The 21,710-nt window shown below is 36.8% G+C and overlaps 1 protein-coding gene across 4 annotated transcripts in view; it reads left to right on the forward strand.

The window, feature by feature from the left end:
* The window catches only part of LOC105489509 (catenin delta 2), a 936,482-nt gene that overhangs the window by 299,931 nt on the left and 614,841 nt on the right, over window positions 1–21,710 (forward strand). The window contains exon 1 of one of the 4 annotated variants that reach the window (XM_011754344.3): window positions 17,640–17,948. The exons of the other annotated variants lie outside the window; for them this stretch is intronic. The gene's annotated coding sequence lies outside the window, so the exon portion shown is untranslated. Of the gene's footprint in view, window positions 1–17,639; window positions 17,949–21,710 lie in introns of those variants that run through there. 4 annotated transcript variants of the gene reach the window in all.

Consider the following 21,710-nt stretch of genomic DNA (forward strand, 5'->3'; position numbering starts at 1 on the left):
CTTCTGCCAAAGTGAATTGGTACAAACTTAGTGGTTTAAGACAACACCAGTTTATGTATCTCACTGCCTCGGAACTCTGATGTAGGTTTCACTGGGCTGACATCAGACTGTCTTCAGGGCTGCATTTCTTTCTGGAGGTTCTGGGGAAGTATCTGCATCTAGGTTCTTGGCCAAATTCAGTTCCATGCCATCCTTGTGTTAGAGCCTCCATTTCCTTACTGTCTGGTGGCCAAGGATCATTCTTGACTTCCGGAGTCCACTTGTATTCCTTGGCTCATGGCTTCATTCCTCCATCTTTGGCTTTGCATCTCTCTTACCCTCTATTCTGTCTCATCTCTTGCCTCTTCTGAACATACAGCTCTGGGTATAGCTGGAGAATTATCTGCTTTTACCAGCTCATCTGATTAGATTGGGTTAACCTGGATAATTCAGGATAGCCTCCCTATTTTAGGTCAACTGAGTTGTAACCTTAAGTCTATCTTTAGTCCCTTTACAGTAGAACCTTGGTGAATGTTTGATTGAGTAATTATAGGACCAGGGACTTGGGCGGGGGACATCTTTAGAATTCTTCCTCTCACAACTGCCATGCCCTCTTAGCTCTATTTTAGCAGGCTTTTCTTCTCTCCCTCCACCACTACCACCAAATTTCCAGTGACCACCGTTCCTGCATAGTTACAAAAGACTCCTCACTGGTCCCTTATATGATCTTTATGAACCATGGCATTTCAGATCCAAACAAGACTATTTCTTTATGACTCCTGTTATTCTAGATAGGGTCACATTAAATGTAACATAATACATTAAGTTGATCTTTTTAAAAACAGCACCTGCAAGATCAGGCCACTTAGATACCTCTAATGGCTTTCTTTAGTGCTTAGAATAAAATCCAAATCTTAATATGGTCTATAAGGGGCTTTTTATTCCTGCAAAAGCTCTATCTTTTTACCAGACTGTTTTACTTTCTTTATAGGACTTATCACCTTGAGAAACCATCCTCTTCATTTAGTGTGGATGTTAAATTTGTCTGTGATGCTTCAGTAGAATGTAAGACCCTTGTCTGTTTGCTACAGCTCAAATCTTCAGCACATTAACATAAACATGTGGTCATTCTGTATAATTTAAGTTGCTTTCATATGTGTATGTTCATGTAGTAAGCATGTCTTGTTGTGTGGGCACCAGTGTGCCTCTACTTAGAGTCCCCCTTGGCACTGTTAGGAGAATGAATGTGTATGTGACTAAGCCCTTGACCCCAAAGAACTTGTAGTCTCATCTGACTGTATTCCTATAATATTCTCTTGAGCTATACTGTATAAGAGTTTTTCTCATTTCATAAATTAAAGAACTTCATTTAAGATGAATTCAGCAACCTCCCCAAGGAATCCTGGTGCTATAACTAAAACTCAGAGCTATTGTTACTTGCTCCAAATACCTTTCTGCATCATACCAAACTTGTAATTATTTTCAACATTCTTAAAGCACAGGTAAATAAATTGCACAAATGTAACTGGACAAATGCTCAAGTAGGTCTTCCATCTCTAAAACCAAAAGCCAACACAAATGCCCATAAATCTCTTCTCTCTCATTTCTTCTCTGATGTACTTGGTATTATAAATGCTTCTGAAAATACAAAAGCAAATGTTTTAACAGAATATTTTTTGAGATCTTAGGACATGGGTGGTTAATTGGGTCCAGGTAGTATCAGAGCCTTAGAATCATCTGGGGAAGGCGAGAATCAGACTTTCTAGGAGAGAGAGGAAGAACCAAGATGGGAAAAGCCAGAGGACATAAGGTAGATGGAGAAAGAATATGGACTGTATACAGAAGGGCAAGGGGACTTGCAAAGCTTGGGGTTCACATGTTGCAGGAGGAAGCTCGAGTCTTTGGAGGCAGAGCTGTGCGCAGACCCATGCTCCACAAGACATCAGCCGCGGGGCTTGACGTGAGCCACTCCCATTCTTGAATCTCCCTCATTTTTCAAATGGATCAATAGTGCTTTCCTTTCCATGGTGAATGTTGTTGATGGTATATGTAAAGAATTTTGTACTATGTCTAGATCATGGACACTGTCCAACTCATGGCAACTAGTAGAGAGTTTGTAAATTTTTCATGCCAAATGGATGGCTGTGAAGACATGGGTCACAGGTTGCCTCAGCTCATTGCTGCATAAATGAAACACTGTTTTTATTCCAGAGTCTCACTCCCCATAAACCATATTCCAGAAACTGAGACTTCAACAGTAAAAGGAGAAGAAGCCTGTGAATATAAATACTCACAAAACATCAAATAGTAAACTTCTGTGTTCTTATTTTCACCCTCTGTGACAGTGAAGTAGCCAATCATATTGAAATTTCAGAATATGCCTTAATAGTGTACACTTATTAATTAAAAAGGAAAATACCAATTCAATCTGTCAGGCAATGATTAAGTGTTTGCTATATGCAAGTAACTAGGAATATATATGCTGATTTGTTTAAAAGAGATAAAATTGAGCTACTGGAAGAAGCAGAAGCAGATATCAAATATGGAGTGTTTCCAAAATAAAACTGGACGGTAAGCTGTGTGAGGGAGGGATCACATCTGTTGCTGCCCTTCCGAAGAGGGCCTGGAACAAAATGGATATTTAATAACTATTTGTAGAATGAAGGATGAATGATAATAAAAATGAGATTCTTCTAGTAATTTGTTGGACTGTATAATAGACTTCTCTGAACTATGTATTATCATCTCAAGCTCTGTCATATAGCCTTGCCTTTTATTTTTAGGGAAAATAATCATCCTGGGTTTTGCATTTTACATTAAAATAATATGATAATAAGGCTGAATGTAGCAAACTCTATAATTAGCCATTTACTCTGCATTCCTTTGAGGCCTCTAGTTGATTTCACTGTCGAAGCAGGAATGTGGCAGGGTAATCTTGGATACTTACAGACAGGCAAGAGGTTTTGAGAGTGATGGTGTAGCATGTGAGGTCCTGACAACGACACCAGCAATGGGTAGCCAAGTTGAACTGTGACGTTAAAATTATAATGTGGATGAACTAATTGTGTTTGTTTCATGGGATGGTTCATTGTGGGATCGATTTTGGAAACCAGAACTGTTGATGTTCGTATTGCAAAAGTAGGTGGCCAACTTTTTAATATACTAAATATAGATGGAATCTGTTCAATAGATTTATGAAGCAATGACATTTATGCTTCTATCACGATGATGAGTACGGGTTGCATTTTGAAAGCAGAGGCATAAAGGGCCAACAATTTGTTGTGATTGTTATTGTTACGATGCCCATTGTGGAGTACCCTCTCCTAAATGCCTCTTTCTAATAGGGTAGAGAATAATCTGAGAAGCATCTTTGCTTTTAAATTACCAACCTATTCATTTCTGTTATAAAAATATTTAAATAAATCATTATTATTTATTATGTTGTAATGTGCTAGATTTTTTCCCTCATCAATTTTAGGCACAGGAGAAATTTAGAACAAAGATTGCTTCATTCTATCAACATACATCAATATTACTTCAATATTAGCTTGAAAAATGGAAAGCAGTATTCCAGACTGTTGATTTAATATATATATATGATTTTTAAAATAATATATAATATAATATATATTTTTTTCATATTATATATAATATATTTTTATATGTATATATATTTAAAAAGAAAGCAAAGCTGTCTCTTGGTTTCTGTCTTTTTCAAACATGACTATTGTAAGGTTATTCCATTAGTGTCCCCAGTGGTTCAGTGTGTCGCTCTGCCATCTGGAGAGACTACTGGAGGAGACTCTCTGGTCTCTGTGGCCAAAGGGCAGTGCCCTTGTTTCTTGCTTCAACTGCCAAGAGGGTGTTTGAATAGTATTATCTAATGTCATCGTGTTGATTATGCATACTGACACATGTCCGTGGGGAACTTGCCTGAAACGAAATATTCATTTGTGTTGCTTTGGATTCTCAGATCTTCCCAGATGATAAAAATCACTGAGTTCTTGGTACCAACAGTGTAAAACTCTAATAGATTTCTATCTATAATTTCCTAATTATGATTATATTGATATTGAAGTGATGCTACTGCATTGTTATGAGCCACTTGTAATGTTAAAAATTAAATTATGATGGAGTATTTTATAATAATCAAATATATTTTTAAAGAAATTATATTGTTAACCTTCTTGAGGGGAGAAATTGTATCCCATAGTGCTTTACATCCCTTTATTATTAAGGGAACTTAATTAACAGCCTGTTGGAGGAATGCCTGCCTGAGCCTTGGGAACACAGAGTAGTAGGGAGGAGGGCACTTTTCCCCACTTGGCAAAATCTTCTAGAGTGTTTGGCGGGGGCAGATTTGAGGTGAACAGGTTCTGGTGAATGTTTTGAGACATAGTACTACTATCTAGGTGCTTTCTTTAATGAGCAGTACCTAAGCACTGAAGCATATTTTAATGTGTGCCTGAGTATTTTCAGTAATTAGCTTGGCAGTTTAACTTCCCACATAAGAATTTTGATCTAAATTAGCTTTCTGTTATTAAATTCATAATATCTCTTTGGTTTTAGATTTTAATAACTACTTAAAAGATTATTAAGAAGATCAAAGGTGATAATTTATGTAAATCCATTTTATAAACTATAAGGCAGCAGATACATTTTTATATTATTATGATATATTCTCATTTAGAAAAATATGTTATTAAAATCTTAATGAGTTGTGAGAAGTGAACAATTAAATATTAACAATTACATCTAATAAAATAATTTGAATAAATTTAAAATGATTAAGCGTTTTCAAATAGACCACATTAAAATTTAGAGATCTAAATTTTATTTTTAATAACTGGAATTAAATCTTTTCCAGTTATTTATGGCTTAATATGATGTGTCTTCCTTTCATTTTTTTCACAAAAAAATAAAATTATTATAGAACAATACATCATTTTCCATAGAATTGCAAGAAAGAGTCTATGCAAAATGGAGAAGGATGGAACCTGATCATTCCAATTAGGTCATAAAGAGAAAACAGGTGAAAATAATGCTATGGGAAAAAGAAACAATGTGATACTAGCTTTCCTGTCATTCTCAAATATTTTGTTGCTCAACATTATGTTTATGTGAAATATGGGTATGCATGTTCTCGTTTATACATCTGTGGATACAAACACATTATTCACATAGTTCTTAGTTATACATTCAGAGGTGTGGCATCCTAAGATATTTTGACATCTGTATATATAGTATTACTAAAATAGAGTATCATGTATAAAAAAAAAGTCCTTGCTGTTTTATGCAAGTCAAATTAGAGTATTTGTCAGATTTAGAATTCTTTGTATTCATTTAATTTAGCTCTTCACCTGTGACCTTCCCTTGTCACCAGGAGGCAAGCACTCATGGACGACTTCACAATGTCTGCTGGTACCTTCTTCCCACCGCACTTTTACCACCAATGCTCTCGTTACCTCCCGATTTCTGTGCTATTTATTACTACTACGCTAATTTACTAACATCATTGTCAGGAAATGTTCTGCCCAATAATTTTGAAATACAATTTCCTGGACTAGTCTTTTTTTTTTTTTTTTTTTTTTTTGAGACAGAGTCTTGCTCTTTTGCCCAGGCTGGAGTGCATTGGTGTGATCTCGGCTCACTGGAACCTCCGCCTCCCAGGTTCAAACAATTCTCTTGCCTCAGCCTGCCAACTAGCTGGAATTACAGGTGTGCACCACTGCGACTGGCTAATTTTTCCATTTTTAGTAGAGATGGGGTTTCGCTATGTTGGGCAAGCTGGTCTTGAACTCCTGACTTCAAGTGATCCACCTGCCTCAGGCTCCCAAAGTGCTGGGATTACAGGCGTGAGCCACCATGCCTGGCCTAGTCTTCATATAAAAGATTTGCATACATATTAGCACAATTATTTGCCTACAACACACAATATACTTAATCTGTGGAAAATATTTGATAGGTATAATACATAGTTTTTTGTTGTTGGTTTTTTTGTTTGTTTGTTTTAGTTTTCGTGTACCTCACATATTGCTTAGAATTTAGGTGTCAGCAAATGTTTTTCCCATACTTGACACAATAATGTGTCCACAAATTTGCTGTGTTAGCATAGGTATATTCATCCGTAAGTAGGTAAATACTTCAGTGATTGCCTTGGACATTGACAGTGTCAGCTGAGGAAAACTCTAGATGCTAGATGGAGGAATGGAAATTTAAGTCACATATTTTAATCATAGATAATTTAAATTCAGATCCTTTTTTTTTTTTTTTTTTTTTTTTTGAGACAGAGTCTTACTCTGTTGCCCAGGCTGGAGTGCAGTGGTGTGATCTGGGCTCACTGCAAGGTCTGCTGCCCAGGTTCACGCCCTTCTCCTTGCTCAGCCTCCCTAGTAGCTGGGACTACAGGCACCCGCCTCCACACCTGGCTAATTTTTTTGTGTTTTTTTTTTTTTTTTTTTTTTTTTTTAGTAGAAACGGGGTTTCACCGTGTTAGCCAGGATGGTGCTGATCTCCTGACCTCGTGATCTTCCTGCCTCAGCCTCCCAAAGTGCTGGGATTACAGGTGTGAGCCACAGCACCCGGTCCAGATCCATATTTATAGTTTTGCTTTATAATTGGATAAAAATCATTTGTGGTCTCAATATTTGGGACTTGATAAAAGTAGGTACCTTGATGCATTTTGGAGCCACTTCTTAACTTTGGAATTCTGAGTGTAACCCAAGTATTAACTCTATGGCCATAGAATGCCATCAGAAGAGCAGAAGAAACTTCCACTTTCATGGTTCCTGGGCATGCAATAAGACTCAAGAAATTAGATAGCCAAATCAGTGTTCCATGTCTCATCACCAGAATAGCAAGCGTCCTGGCCTGACAACCCCAAGGGAAAGTCTAAACTTCGTTTTTGTAATCACTTTTTCATTTTTCTGACTTTTCACTGAATTGTACTCACAGATATAAATCTAACCTTTGATCTACATGGACCTCATGAATAACTACAAGTTCTACTTGTTTGGGATTGTAAGAACTAGCAAAAGCAAAACAAACAAAAAAACCCAAATCCTCTGCCAGTCATGGATGTCACATTTGAGAAGAAATGCTATATATGGCAAGAACTATTATGGGCAACTTCAAAGTTTCATACACAAAAGGAGTTACTTTTTCAAAACTCCAAATGTGGTCATTAAATAAATGTGTAAATATATTTATAACTACAGAAAAGTTCTAGAAGACACAAGCTTCCAAAAACATCTGTTAGAAATAAAATACCTGTTCAAGATGAAGTTTACTAGGGCAGTTAACTTTTCTCCTGTAGCACTTATTATAATTTTTTTTTTTAGTTTTCCAGGAAATACTGCTATGTTATCATGAACTCCTTGAGTAGATTGCCCCATGTATTTTTGATGTTGCTGTAGATGTTATGATTTGGATCTGCGTCCCCACTCATATCTCGTGTGGAATTGTGATCCCCAAGTGTTGAAGGTAGGGCTTAGTGGGAGGTGACTGTATCATGGGGGTGGTTTCAGATGGCTTAGTACCATCTTCCTGGTGCTGTCTTGTGATAGAGTTCTCGTGACATCTGATGAGATCTGATGGTTTAAAGGTGTGTGGCAGTTCCCTGCTTGCTCGCTCTCTTTCTCCTGCTGCCATGTAAGACGTGCCTTGCTTCCCCTTCACCTTCTGACATAATTGTAAGTTTCCTGAGGCTCTCCAGCCATGTGGATCTGTGAGTCAGTTAAACATCTTCTTTTTAATGGATTACCCAGTCTCAGGTAGTTCTTGATAGCAGCATGAGAACGCACTAATACAAGATGCTTACTTTTCATGTTTTTTGACCCAACTGTTAATGCATATTCACTATAATAAATATTGAGGTTTTACATTTACACTTGTTTGTGAAATCTTTTGGTTAAGTCTTATATTTTTCATCAGTTTTCATGGAGAAGATATATTTTCCCAGCTCTTCATCTTCAATTCGTATATTAAGACTATAAGAAATAGACACTTTCTCCTTTCCCTCAACTTGTAAGCCCTCCCATAGGAGGCTTAATGAAAAGAAAGGTGATATGTGTTTCCTCTTATTTAAGGAGGCACAACACTATACCATTTAAATATAATCAGATAAAGGATTTTAAAATGTGTATACAGTATCAACCTTGATTACCTTTAGAATAGTTGACAAAACCATGGTGGTAAAGAATTGCTTAGTGGGATTACTGGGTAGGAGACCCCCCTGGAGTCCTGTCACCCCTAGGAACTTACCTGATTCTTAGGGAGCTGGAATTTCTCCTCATCAGCACGTATCTCCCTTGGTTGTGGTATAGATGGAGAATCTGATTTATCATTATCATATGAACCCAATGAGAACATGATGTGGTGGTTGTTAGCCATGGCTCCTAGAAGACAAACTTAAAACTTGGTAAATGATTATAGATAGGTCTCTCTAGTGGTTAAGAACACAAACATGATTTTGGACAAATTATTTAACTTCTCTGAATCTGTTTCCTCATTTATGAAATGAGATCATAATAGCTTGCCTCATTGGATGCACACAGAAACAATGATAACATTTTACTTTAAGGCTAAACTGTTTTTTGGATACAACAGCAGCAAAAATACAGCTGTTTTTATCATGTGAGAATATGGAAAAGGGTAATTTCAGTGATATGGGAAATGAGTTCTCCTCATTATCCCACGGTGAGTTGCCTTCTCAGTAAAATATCAGCTCTACTTATCTTCATTGTTATTATTATCTTTTTAAAGAATATTCGCAGCCAGGCTTCGTGGCTCATGCCCATAGTCTCAGCACTTTGGGAGGCCAAGGCAAACGAATCACTTAAGCCTAGGTGTTTGAGATCAGCTTGGGCAATATGGCAAAATCCTTTTCTACAAAAAATACAAAAATTATCTGGGCATGGTGGAACACACCTGTAGTCCATCTACTTGGGAGGCTGCAGTGGGAGCATCACCCGAGTCTGAGAGGTTAAGGTTGCAGTCAGCAGTGATCACACCACTGCACACAAGCCTGGGTGACTGACACCCTGTTTCAGTAACAAGAATATTCCCTAATTCGGAATGCTTATTTGTGAATTAAGAAAAGCACATTATCGGCTAAGGCCAAATTGTAAGCTTAGAGCAAGAAATAGAGAACATAACACAAATCTGTAGAGCTAAATGAGCCTTAAATTTTTCATCCAGTCCATCATATATGTCAGCAGCTTTGAAATACCAAGGAATCCTCTCATTCCAGATGGACTGGGTAATAAAGGGAGCAAACTCAGTATTTAAGAGCTTTACAAAGCTGTAAGCAAAGCCTGTGGACATCTAAACATTGATTTGAAATAATGCAATCTCAGTTCTAGAACCAACTTAGGCTGTAACAGACACGGAAGGGCTCCATTTTTAAGATACCGATATATAGGCACTGTTCAGAAATAGAGGTGTATTCAACAAGTCTTATAGAAAAGTCTTCAAAATTCTAGAAGAACAACGTGCTATACCTACAAATGATGAGTCCCGGAGCCTGTTGTGATTCACATCGGTTTAATAAACAGTGCTGCCATATCTGTGAGCAGCATCCTTTTATCGTCAGAGATTCCGCTGGACTTTTTTGGGTTCTCGCTGCCTGTCCTGCTCCACACACACCAAACCTCACCATAGTACAAAGAACAAATGAGAGCTTGTTCTCAGGCAGTCAAGAAAAAATGGAACAAATATACTAGAATTCATGAAAGATTGATTGCTAACTGTTTAAACACTGCTATCAGTTAAAAAAATGCTGATAAGCAAACAAAAAGCACAAAGAGAACACTGGAGTCCTAGAAACAGGGGAATGCCAGTCATGTTCAGCCTGTTTGTCCACCTGTAACCCTCACCTCCAAGGAAGCACCTTTAACCGCTATCCCCTACACATCTGAACTTCCCAAGGCTGTAGGAAGTTAACTCTTTAAAGGACAAAATATCCCAGCCTAAATGTAAGGGATTTTTGTAATACCCAAGGCAAATATATCCTACAGGGAATGGTTATACAAAAACATGTATATAGTTATGCTTTGATGTATCGAAATGTGATATGTCTTCAAGAAATTACTCATTTGTTTTATTTCTCTTTGCACAGAAATATTTTTAAAGTAGTCTCTTTGGCTAGTGCCTTAGCCAAGCACATTGTGAGAAGAACTTAAAATGCTCGGTCATGTGCCTTTTCTTATTGGTATTCCTTAGGTGCCTCGGCCAAGGGCAATGACATAATACCTAAGCCCAGTCAAAGAAACAGGGCCCACTCTGTCTTGACAGAGTATTATTCATGATCACCACTTTACATAAATGTTAAAGGATATCAAGTAAAGACATGAGCTAAATATGCAAAAAATTGAAACAAATGCCACTCTTAATGCTGGGTGATTAGGATGCAGTATTCTTAGTAGTCAAACAAGTCGAGTTATTTCTTAGAAGACAGTGCCTTAAATTTATGCCTGAGATCTAGAAAAGGATGAAATATGATAGATGCTTTCCGTCTGATAATAAACAAAAAATACTCCCAGTTCTGCCATAAAGAGACTCTCAATTTGTAATTTAAAATTTTGCATTCTGCAAAGGCGCACATGCCTATGTGCATGCGTGAATGTATCTTGGAGAAAGAGATTACTTTAAAAGTGAGATCCTGCATTTATTATTGATATTATTTGGAAATAATATATATTTATAGTAGAACTGATGCATCGTGGCATTTTAGGAGGCAGTGGTGCTGATTCCATATAGCAGATGTGTTTCTTTACCTCTAATTAATTAATACATTTTTAAAAGTGTGTTCTAAGTTAATTTCCTGGCAATCATTGTCGTTGTGTATTTGATAACTTGATGGAGATTGCCGTCTTTAAGCTTTTTAATCCCAAAAATATAAAATCATGTGAATTTCATGATTGATAATTTACAACATCAGGTATGCCAGTGGGTTTAAAGTTGAACTATTACCGAGATGGTCAACTATACATTCCATTTGAGAAACCCTGTTTTGAATACAGTGAAATTAATTTCATGCCAGGGTAGAGAGCTGCTTCTGAAATCATTTTGTCTTCCTCATCTGTCATTGCGTGAGCTTTAGTTTGAGGCACCAATTGAAGGAAGGCATGTGAGGTCTCAAATAAGAGGTTTATACCCTGCTAAAGCAAATAATAACCAGAATATATATTATTAATAGATTTAATAGACCCTACACTGCTAGTACAGACTTTGAATTTACACTGGATTCAGGGATATTAGCTAGTGTGTGTGATGACACGTACATCTAGTCTCTTAGTACCAAAAGTCCTGTTTTTGAGTCTGTCTGACACTTGATTTCAAGAGTTTAAGGCAGCAGCAGGCAGCACTGGGGTTTCAGTTGTATCTGAGTACTTGTCACTACAAGGGCCCTAGGCAAAAGTCCAGCATTGTTTGTTTGACTTCCTTCCTCATCCCTTTTCCCCATTTTTTTTAACCACCTCCTGCAATCCATTTCAGCAGCAATAACTGTTGGATTACAAATAAAAGATGAGCTGGCCCTAAAAATATTACTCCTTGCAAGGATTTAATTGCAAAAGAATCTTTGTGTTGGAGCTTCCCCATGTCCCTTGGAAGGCAGACTCAGTAATTTGGCTGTCAATTGTGTGTAATTTTATACCTTAGCGTCTGGAAGGATAATAAGTAGAATTACAGAGTTTTACACTGAAATGCTGATTATCAGAAAATAAGAAGCCACAATTTCAGGAGTCATGTCTTTTAAAGTCTCTCCTAAATATCAAGTTTTGTTAGCATAAACATTTTAACTGTTAATATTAACTTATTTGTAAATAACTACCAAGTCACCCATTTCATGTTAAAGCTTTTCTGTGTTAATGCTACTTATTCTTCCACCCCTCTGTCCATATAAGTAGATAAAATTTGCCAGGACATGAACATCATGAACATCTTGTAGGTTTTGTTTCTGTGTGTTTGTTTGTTTGTTTTTTGTGATTATTTGTCCAAAGGGCCACAACATAGTCAATTATTTTAACGTTAATGATACCACAGCAAATAGTGATTCCTTTACACTTTAGTTCTACTTTTATTTTGTAAAATGTAAAAATCCTTCATTTTCTTTAAGAAGAAAATTGGCAACAATATTGCTAGAAACCTTTGAAATTGATTTTTTTAAATCAAGAACAGTTAGTAGGTAAATAATATTCCTGTTTTTATATGTGCATGCCTGTTATAGCTTTCAAAAATCTAGGATATAAAATAATTTAGAACCCTTTTAAAAGTAGAATATACATACAGAAAAATGTTGGTTTTTGCTCTAATGGTAAAAACTGCAATTACTTTTGCACCAACCTAATATATTCCAGCAAATGCGGCTTGCTCACTGTTATGTGTGTGAGACTCAGTCCTAATAGTGTGTGCGGTTTTACATGGTTTACTTTGCTGAATAGTATTTCACTGTGTACATATATTATACTATATTCATTCTAGTGACTGGGCATTTCTGTAGTGTTCAGTTGGGACTGATATGAGCATTATAGGAGATGTCTTCTGGTATACTTAGGTGCACATTTTTTAGTTTGTGGCATTATCGAGTAGAATTCCTGACAAATAGAGTATGTTTATCTAGAATTTTAGAAGAAATTCACAACCATCACATTTATTTTAACATTTTATATTCCCACTTACAGTTCTATGAAAGTTCCAGTAACACCCAGTACTTGCCATTTTGGGCATTATCTAGCTCTCTAAATTTTTATCATTCTAATGAGTACTTAGTGGCATCCTATGGTGGTTAAAATTTTGTACGCTGGTGAGTAGTGAAGTTGATTGTCGTATTAGTCCATTTTCATACTGTTATGAAGAAATACTGGAAACTGGGTAATTTAAAAGGAAAAAAAGCTGTAATGGACTCACAGTTCCACATGAGTGGGGAGGCCTGACAATCATGATGGAAACTGAAGGAAGAACAAAGACATGTCCTACATGGCAGAAGGCCAGAGAGCATATGCGGGGGAACTGCCGTTTATAAAACCAGTAGATCAAGTGAGACTTATTCACTATCATGAGAACAGCATGAGAAAACCCAACCCCATGATTCAGTTACATCCCACTAGGTCCTGCCCATGACACATGGGAATTACGGGAGCTACAATTCAAGATGAGATTTGGGTGGGGCAGAGCCAAACTATATCAATTGTCTTTTCATTTATTTATTGGCCATATGGGTCATGTGGTTGTTTTCTTTTGTACAGTGCTTGTTAAGTATTTTACCCTTTTTCTATTGGGTTGTCCATTAATGTCATATTACATTGCATTTCAGACTTATGCATATACAGGGAGAGAATGAAAACATCTTATCCCATTAGTATACTTTCACTTTCCTGATGGTGTCTTTGATAAACAGACTTTCTCAATTTTAATATGGCCCAATTTATAACTTTTTAATATTCTGTCATGGTTAGCTCATCTTGCGTCCTGCTTAAGAAAGCCTTGGCTACTCCAAGGTCATGCATGCGCTGCATGTAAGCATTTTCATTTAATCTTTCACATCTAGCCCTTCACTCCAGATGGAATTGATTTTTTTTTTATTTTTTGCAACTGGGGTCAAGTTGCATTTTTTTTCAACAGCTGAAGGCACTATCTTTCCCTCTGCACTGCAGTGTCATATTTCTTGTAAATCAGGTGTATGTGTGGCTTGGCATCTGGTTTCTCTTCTGCTCCACTGTTCTGTTTGTCTCTCCTTACATGGATACCATGCAATCTTTATGACTACAGTTTTCTAGTCCGCCATGTTATCTGGTAGGCTGTCTTCCAGATTTGTTCTCTTCCTTTAAGACTGCTTGGTCTTCTTAGCTCTATGCATTTCTATATAAATTTTAGAATCCACTGTCCATTAACTCAGGCCCCTTACTCCCCAGAAAAGCATGCTGAGGTTTTGATTATAATTTTTTGGTAGATATTTGGTTGTTGTTTTGATCAAATTGAGGGCTTTCCCCCACTATTTCTGGTCTACAAAGATTTTTGTTGTTGTTGTTGTTTTGTTTTTTTTACTTAATACTGTTGAACTTTGTCAAGAGTAAATATTTTTGCATCTTTGGGATTTCCCTTAAACCACTATTACGATTATCTCACAATGTTGATTTCATTCTACTTCTTTCCTGGAAACACTAAAATGAACCAAAAATACAAGAGGATTGAGAATAAAATTCCATTTACAATAATACTAGGAAATAAATCAGCCACAAACTTATATGAAAAAGATATGTGAGTTTAGACATCTCTTCCCAGATACCATACAGTATGCATATTTCATTTTAGAAAAAAGAAGAAGAAGGAAGGAAGGAAGGCAGAAGGAAGGCAGGCAGAAAGGAAGGAAGGCAGGAAGGCAGGCAGGAAGACAGGAAGGCAGGCAGGCAGGAAGGCAGGCAGGAAGGCAGGCAGGAAGGCAGGCAGGCAGGAAGGCAGGCAGGCAGGCAGGAAGGCAGGCAGGAAGGAAGGCAGGCAGGAAGGCAGGCAGGAAGGCAGGAAGGCAGGGAGGAAGGCAGGAAGGAAGGCAGGCAGGCAGGAAGACAGGAAGGCAGGAAGGAAGGCAGGAAGGCAGGAAGACAGGCAGGAAGGCAGGAAGACAGGCAGGAAGGCAGGAAGGCAGGAAGGAAGCATTCCTTCCTTATAGGTTCCTGAGTCATAATCCTCAACTGAAACATTGAGTTCTGAAGATATGAGGGGACACAGGAGAGACAGGGAACTCTATGAAGGACAAGCTCCAACAGGAGAAAATAATGTCAGCGTTTGGGGGGTGGGTAGCATAAGAACTACATTTTCAGCTACCAGCTGCTTTCACTTTTTTTCATACTTAGAATTGCTCCCCTCCCCAATCTGTTACCAAGCAAAAGTCAGGCCAAGATAAGGTTGCTATAATTAAAAAATAAGTAATAAACTGGAATATTTAAAGTAAGATAGTGGGTTGACATTGTCCAAAAAAAGTAAGAAAGAAATCAAAAAGAGAATAAAGGAACACAAAAATAATATACAAAAGGCAGAGAAAGTATAACTGCAGAAACATAAAATTACCCTCAGGAGATGTCAGAGAAAGTTATCCATTTTTTATATCTTAAAGAAGTTTAAAATTATGAACAAAAATGAAAAAAAAGAAATCATTATACGATAGAGGAGGCCTGAAAGGAGTAACAAATGAGCTGGCAAAGATTATTCAAAAATAAAGAAAAAAAGAAAAAGAAAACTATTGCTGAAATGAAACCATGTTAGAAGCATCAAGCAGACAGTACAGAAATAAACAGAACTGGTGTGAGGAAATAAAGCAGAAGAGAGAAAAAAAAAGGCAATAGATGTGGAAGAGAGATAACCAGGAGCTAATATATGGGTTGTTATTTTTACAATAGTTCTCACCTGGGAAAGTAATTTTCTTACAAGAGCGATATATCAATCTGGCTTTTTAATTCTATTCTGCAGTTTTCAGTGTCAGAGGTAACTGAATGATTTCTTCCAAATTGTGAGTGAGGAAAAGTGTGATCCCAAAGTTGTATAACCTTCTAAGTAGGGCACAATTCCAGTGATGCCTTCACAGAGAATGATGGTGAGTTGTGCTAATGGAGGTACCACGAACATTCCATTCTAGGAGAAAAATGCCTCTGAGGGTTACATGGGGACATTGTAACCCTTTGTAACCCCATTGTAAATGGGGACATTTGTGTGCCTTGCAGGTAATGGAAAATCCTCTTAAACATGCATTAACAGGAAAGACAGGCACCTGTGAACTTTCTTGCAAAATTGCCTTAAAGCCAACATAGTGTCAATACCTAAGTAAAGGTGAATAAAGACTCTAGGTCTAGACAAGCAATCGTATAAAATGTGTTAAGTGCGTCCCCGTAAGAGACCACCTGAGCAGGCTTAATGTGAGCAACACAGCTATTTATTCACTTGGGTGCAAGTGGGCTGAGTCCGAGAAAGGTGTCAGCAAAGGGTGGTGGGATTATCTTTAGTTTATAGGTTTGGGATAGGTGGCAGACTTAGGAGCAATTGTTTTGAGGGCAGGGAATGGATGTTACAAAGTGCTTTCTCAAGGGCAGGGAGGATATATCCTACAAAGCACATTCACAAGGGCAGGGAGGGTGTATCCTACAAAGTACTTTTACAAGGGCGGGGGAATATCACGAAGTACATTATCACAAGGGCAGGGGAATGTCATGATGGCTTGACCATGGTGCAGCCAGCTCAGAGGACCTTACAAAAAGGAGAATGGATTTGATGCTGGAAGTATATGGAATAAGGACTACCTGGTACTTTAACAAAGTATGTACTCTGAATTTTTAATAATCTTGTATGTTTTTTAAAAAAAATTTACAGGGCTGGGCGCGGTGGCTCACGCCTGTAATCCCAGCACTTTGGGAGGCCTAGGTGGGCGGATCACGAGCTCAGAAGATGGAGACCATCCTGGCTAACAGAGCGAAACCCCGTCTCTACTAAAAATACAAAAAAAACTAGCTGGGCGTGGTGGCAGGCGCCTGTAGTCCCAGCTACTCGGGAGGCTGAAGCAGGAGAATGGCATAAACCCGGGAGGCGGAGCTTGCAATGAGAGATCGCACCACTGCACTCCAGCCTGGGCGACAGAGCAAGACTCCGTCTCAAAAAAAAAAAAAAAAAAAAAAAAAAAAAAAAAATTACAAAATCTTATTTTTAAGAAGTCACCTTGTTTAATTCTTATCTGAACTAATACTAAATACAGCCCTTGTCAAATGTAGACTAGTGTTTCCTTTCAATGCCATCAAATATTATCCTAACCATTTACATTTGTATATTGTTTTAGAATTGAAGAAAGTACTTCTGCAGATATCATCTAGTTAGTACTCACAGCAACCTAATTCCACTGGGGCATTTCCTCTGTGTTAAATAACTTGTCCCAGGTCATCTAATTATAAAATGTGGACCTGGGATGCATTTGGTACACAGGTCAATAAAAAGTGCTTAAAATACTTTGCGGAATTTATGTTTTTGGAAGCTGTGGCTATAATAGAAAGAATCAGGTAAAAGACTCAAAGGAGTTGTTTGAGGTACTATAATAGCTGGGAGTGGGTGGGGATGGATATCATTATATAAAATTTAGCTTCAAAGTCCATATCTAGCAAGTTCTCTTTCCTGTGAGCCTTTTGGGTTGGTTAGATTTTGCCATTTTGTACTCTCTTTGAATTGTAATCTGTTTCAAAAAACCAAATAATTTGAATAAACTTATTTTTTGAACAGCTGTTCATCTTTGAAACCAAAAGTGGACTGGCTTTGAATATGAACTCTAAACAATCTTGAATCTGCCTCTTGCTTTTGAATTAATCAAGGAAATAAAGTCTGCTTTGAGTCTGATAATAATTTCATGATCTTTTGTTGTTCTTGTTGTTGTCTTGTCTGTGTGTGTGTATGTGTTTTAATGTGAACATGCAGATAGCTAAGAATCCAGATACATTCAAGGCAAAGGAAGATTAGAAAACTAGAATTTGCCAGGCAGGCTAGTGGGAGGGTCCTTTTGTGATGAAATGTTGCATAAATAATGCCAATGGGGGTCTAAATTCACTGTTGCCATGGAGACCTTTGTGCCTGGCTGAACTCTATTCTTTTCTCTTTTAAGACAGCAACCACTGGGCTTGTGGTATCTCTGATATGTCTTGCTTTGCTTTCTCTTAAACTGTTTGCCAGTGAAAGCAGAAATTACCATAGGCTAATTCAGCCTCCTGACTTTTTTGAGGCTGTTCTTCCCTCCCTTCTCGGTTTTTGAGCTGCTCTGTGGTTCCTTTTAGCCATGGTGCAGGGAGGCAGGAGGAGGTGGTTAGGATGCCAGGAACCGCCCGCTCCACAGCCCGGGGAAGGAGGGAAGAGTAACCCTTCGTCTTTGGGACTAGTCGTCTTGTTTGCCTAGACTACAGTTTTCAAGTATTTAAGGACCATTTATTTCAAAACGTACAGCAAAGGTAAAAGACAAAAAGTGAAAACTAACTGTATTTGGTTTTTCAGTGCTTTCTTATGAATGTTGTTTTTGTGATCATTTTAACTAAAGTTTTAAAAATGCAGGTTAAAGTTATGTGTAGAAAATATGGTAAGAATTTATTTGTGACCTCACAGTTATCAATTTATTCAGCATCTGAACATTGAAATTGTAAAGCCAAATAACCAAATTAAACAGAAAGTGGGTGTAAGAATTCCTGGGCCATTTCCCTATTAACTAACCATTATAACCATTTAATTATTGCTTTTAGTGAGACTTCACGTGTCATAGATATATACTTTAGATTTTATGAAAGTTATGATTATCCATGTAAATAATCACTTACAATTCTGTGAGAGTTAAGTAAGAGTTAATTTGGAAATTGTAGGTCTTTTTTTTCCCTTTGATGCACAATTAAAGGAATAACCCCATCCAGAAAGAAATTATTCATGGAGAGTAAAGGAAAAAAAATCACCCAACTAGCGTCACCATGTAAAGTAGCCAAAAATTCAATATACTGGGCAACTAACTTGGTGCATAGCTTTCTCTTTTTGGCAGAAATTATTTGCTTCTCAGTGATAAGTTTATACTAGAACTAGAATACAATAATTACATGTTTTGATCACTCTAAATGGTGCAGGTGTAAATAAGATGCACACACCCCTTAATTACAGAAAACCTTTACCAAGTGTTTCCAGATTGCTTTTATTCAAATAACTCATTGAGAAAATTGTTGCCCAAAATTTACAATGACTTCATAGATTTCACCTGTGCCACCACTGTAGCTAAAAAATATATATTTGAGATACCCAACAGATTAAAGAAACAAATTGATGTTTTGAAACCAGTGATTGAATAAAATGACAATCTATGGAATTATATTTTAGATTGCTATATATTTAAGATAGCTGTACCTTGTAGAATTGTGAGTGCAGTAAAATGGAATGCCTCAGATTCTTTAGTATTTATAAAACCTTTATTAAAAAGTCTTTAAGTATTTATCTTTAAACTTAAAGTTTTTTCAAATGGATAATAATAGTGAGAGAAAATGATTTTCACCTTAATTTTGACAAACATCAGAAAAAACTTATGTTTGATTAATACTATTTGAAATTTCAATGACTAAGTTATAAACTAATTAGAAGAATGACCATGTTAACTTAAAAATGATTTAATTTTATCAGAAATATATTGTCATGTTTTAATATATTAATTGCCTAGCCATGGATATTTTTATTTTAAAGAAATTAATGAAGGAAGGCATATATTACTCTGAGAGAATCTCTTATTAAATATTTCATTTCAACTAATTATTAAATAAATGTAAAAGTTTATGTTTATCGTCTTAAAGCTAAGAAGTCTTTTTATTTTTAAGGCGTGAAAGTCAGTCTCAATGGTATGGATTTAGAAAGTGATTTAAGAAAACTTTGACCTTTGGAAGTGTTTTCCATATTGACTGTAATTTAATAATATTGCTGAACTATAAAAGTAAATGACTATGAAGTCTCACCTTAGGAATACAGTGTTTGGGTGCTCATACTTTCTGTAAATCAATCTAATAGATTTACATGACATTAAGTCTTCAACTTCAAACAGTATTTGCATGTGATCCAAATAAAGAGTTTAAAAACACAATTAAGTTAACTCATTGGATGCTATGATTCTGATTGCCCATTCCCTTATATTTCAGAACGTAAGTATTTTAAATTTGAACACTTAAAATTTTTTTTATGTGGATATATCTGAAAATGTACTAAGTAGACTCTTTAGGTGGCATTTTAAACAAAAGCAGAGAGTCAAACGTGTGATAAAAAAAATTGTGAGAATTTTCTAATGCCATGTTACAAAATCTTTTCTGGAGTGTTTTACTCATGAATTGTATCCGCATAATTAACAAAAAATAAGTTTCAATTGTTTAAAAATATATATTTGCCCATTTTACTCATAAATTTTATCCACACCATAAAGAAAAAAAGAATTTTCATTGTTAAATATATGTGTATTTGTCCAGACAATTCTAGATCTGGTTCACCTCTTATATGATGATAATGGCCACATTGGAGAATCCTAGCTAATAAGTCTGACCAAAAGTTCCAGTTGGAATGGTGTGGGAACAAAGATGTATGTTTGTGTTTCCACAAGTACCTTATTAACATGTGAATTCTGATTTAGAGTTGTGTTTTGTGGCTATTGTAGAAGTCTTATATTTTGCATTCAAAACATCTTGCATTCAACAAAATTTTTTTGAGTCCTTCCTCTGTTCTCAATATTGAATTACCACATATAAAAATGGAAGAGACGTTCCCTAGGGATCAAGAACTAAAAAGTCTGGGGGGATGCAGATGTGAGAACTAGTACCTGGGATGTAGTAAAGGAACCGCTGTACTGGTGCCATGGCCAAGGAGAGCATGAACAGTGCGATAGCTTATATGATGCATATAAATGTATTAGGTCCTCCCCATGTGTCTGAGATGAATAAATATTAAGTGACACACAAAATAACCTTTAATAAATGAATATAAAGATTATTTTTGAATAGCAGGCAAAGGAATCCTATGAAAATGTAAATCCTATCATGTTACTACTCTATGCAGAGTGGAAGTCCCTACGGTAGCCAACAAGGGCCGCTGTGCTCTGCCACCTGCCACCCAGCCCTCCCACGCCTCCCAAGATTGTTCCCTCCTCTCACTTTTTGCTCCTGCACAGGGGACTCCTCACCTCTCCTAGAACATGCCCCCAGAACTTAGATTTTGCATTTTCTGTTGACTTTGCTTGAAACACCATCCTAGCCCCTCCTTTCTCCCCACCTCCCAGCCCAGACATACATACACCTCACCTCCTCATTCTTTCCCATCTTTTCTGTAATGTCACCTTGTCAATGATGTCGTTCTCAATTATTCTACTTAAATTGTCTCCCCATCATCTTATTTTCCTGAATTACTTTTTTTTTAATTGCCTTTACCACAGGTAGCTCTGTGTAATCTGTTTATTTGGTTGACTGTCTGTTTTCTCCATTAGAATGTAAACTTCATGAGGGCAGGGGTTTTTGTCTGACTTTTTTCATTGATGCATTTCTAGCACTTAGACTGTGCCTGGTATTGAACAAACAAATGAGAATCTGATATAGATATATTATATTTACGTGTGTATGTATATAGATAGTGTGTGTGTATACACATACATTTTTTTCTAGCATCAAATATATGGTGTTCTTTTTCCCCTGATTAAAAAAGCAAAATGGATGCAGTAGTGAGTATTGAAAGTTATCACTTGCAACCACTTATTCTGTCTTAAGTAGGAGAGAAGTGGTCAGTCACAGGCAGCAGATTCACAATTGCTTATCTTCCAACACCCTTCTTATTCTGCATCGGAGCAGAATAAGACCTGAGAATTTCCCTTCTGTGGCATGGTATATTATATCAGACAGACTCTAAGTGAAACAACCTTAAATCTTGTCTCCTGTTACCACCCTCCAGCTGTGGAAATGTCCCAAATGCCTTCGACTTCTGTGGGCTCTGCCTGCTCCTTCCTTCCAGTGGGAAAAGCATGGCCATTATTGTAATACCTCAGCTCTCCCGAAGGTTTTGTGATTTGTCTGCATTTCCTCCAAAGTATGTTTTCAACAAAGAACACATAAAGAAGTATATATAATTTCTAAAATACTAAATCATGTATTTCGTTATGTTTCTATCCTCTATTAGCATGAGAAAAATGATTCAGTGGCCTGGATTTTTTTTATGGAATCATA

This window comes from Macaca nemestrina, chromosome 6 (assembly GCF_043159975.1).
Source record: "Macaca nemestrina isolate mMacNem1 chromosome 6, mMacNem.hap1, whole genome shotgun sequence".
NCBI lineage: Eukaryota > Metazoa > Chordata > Mammalia > Primates > Cercopithecidae > Macaca > Macaca nemestrina.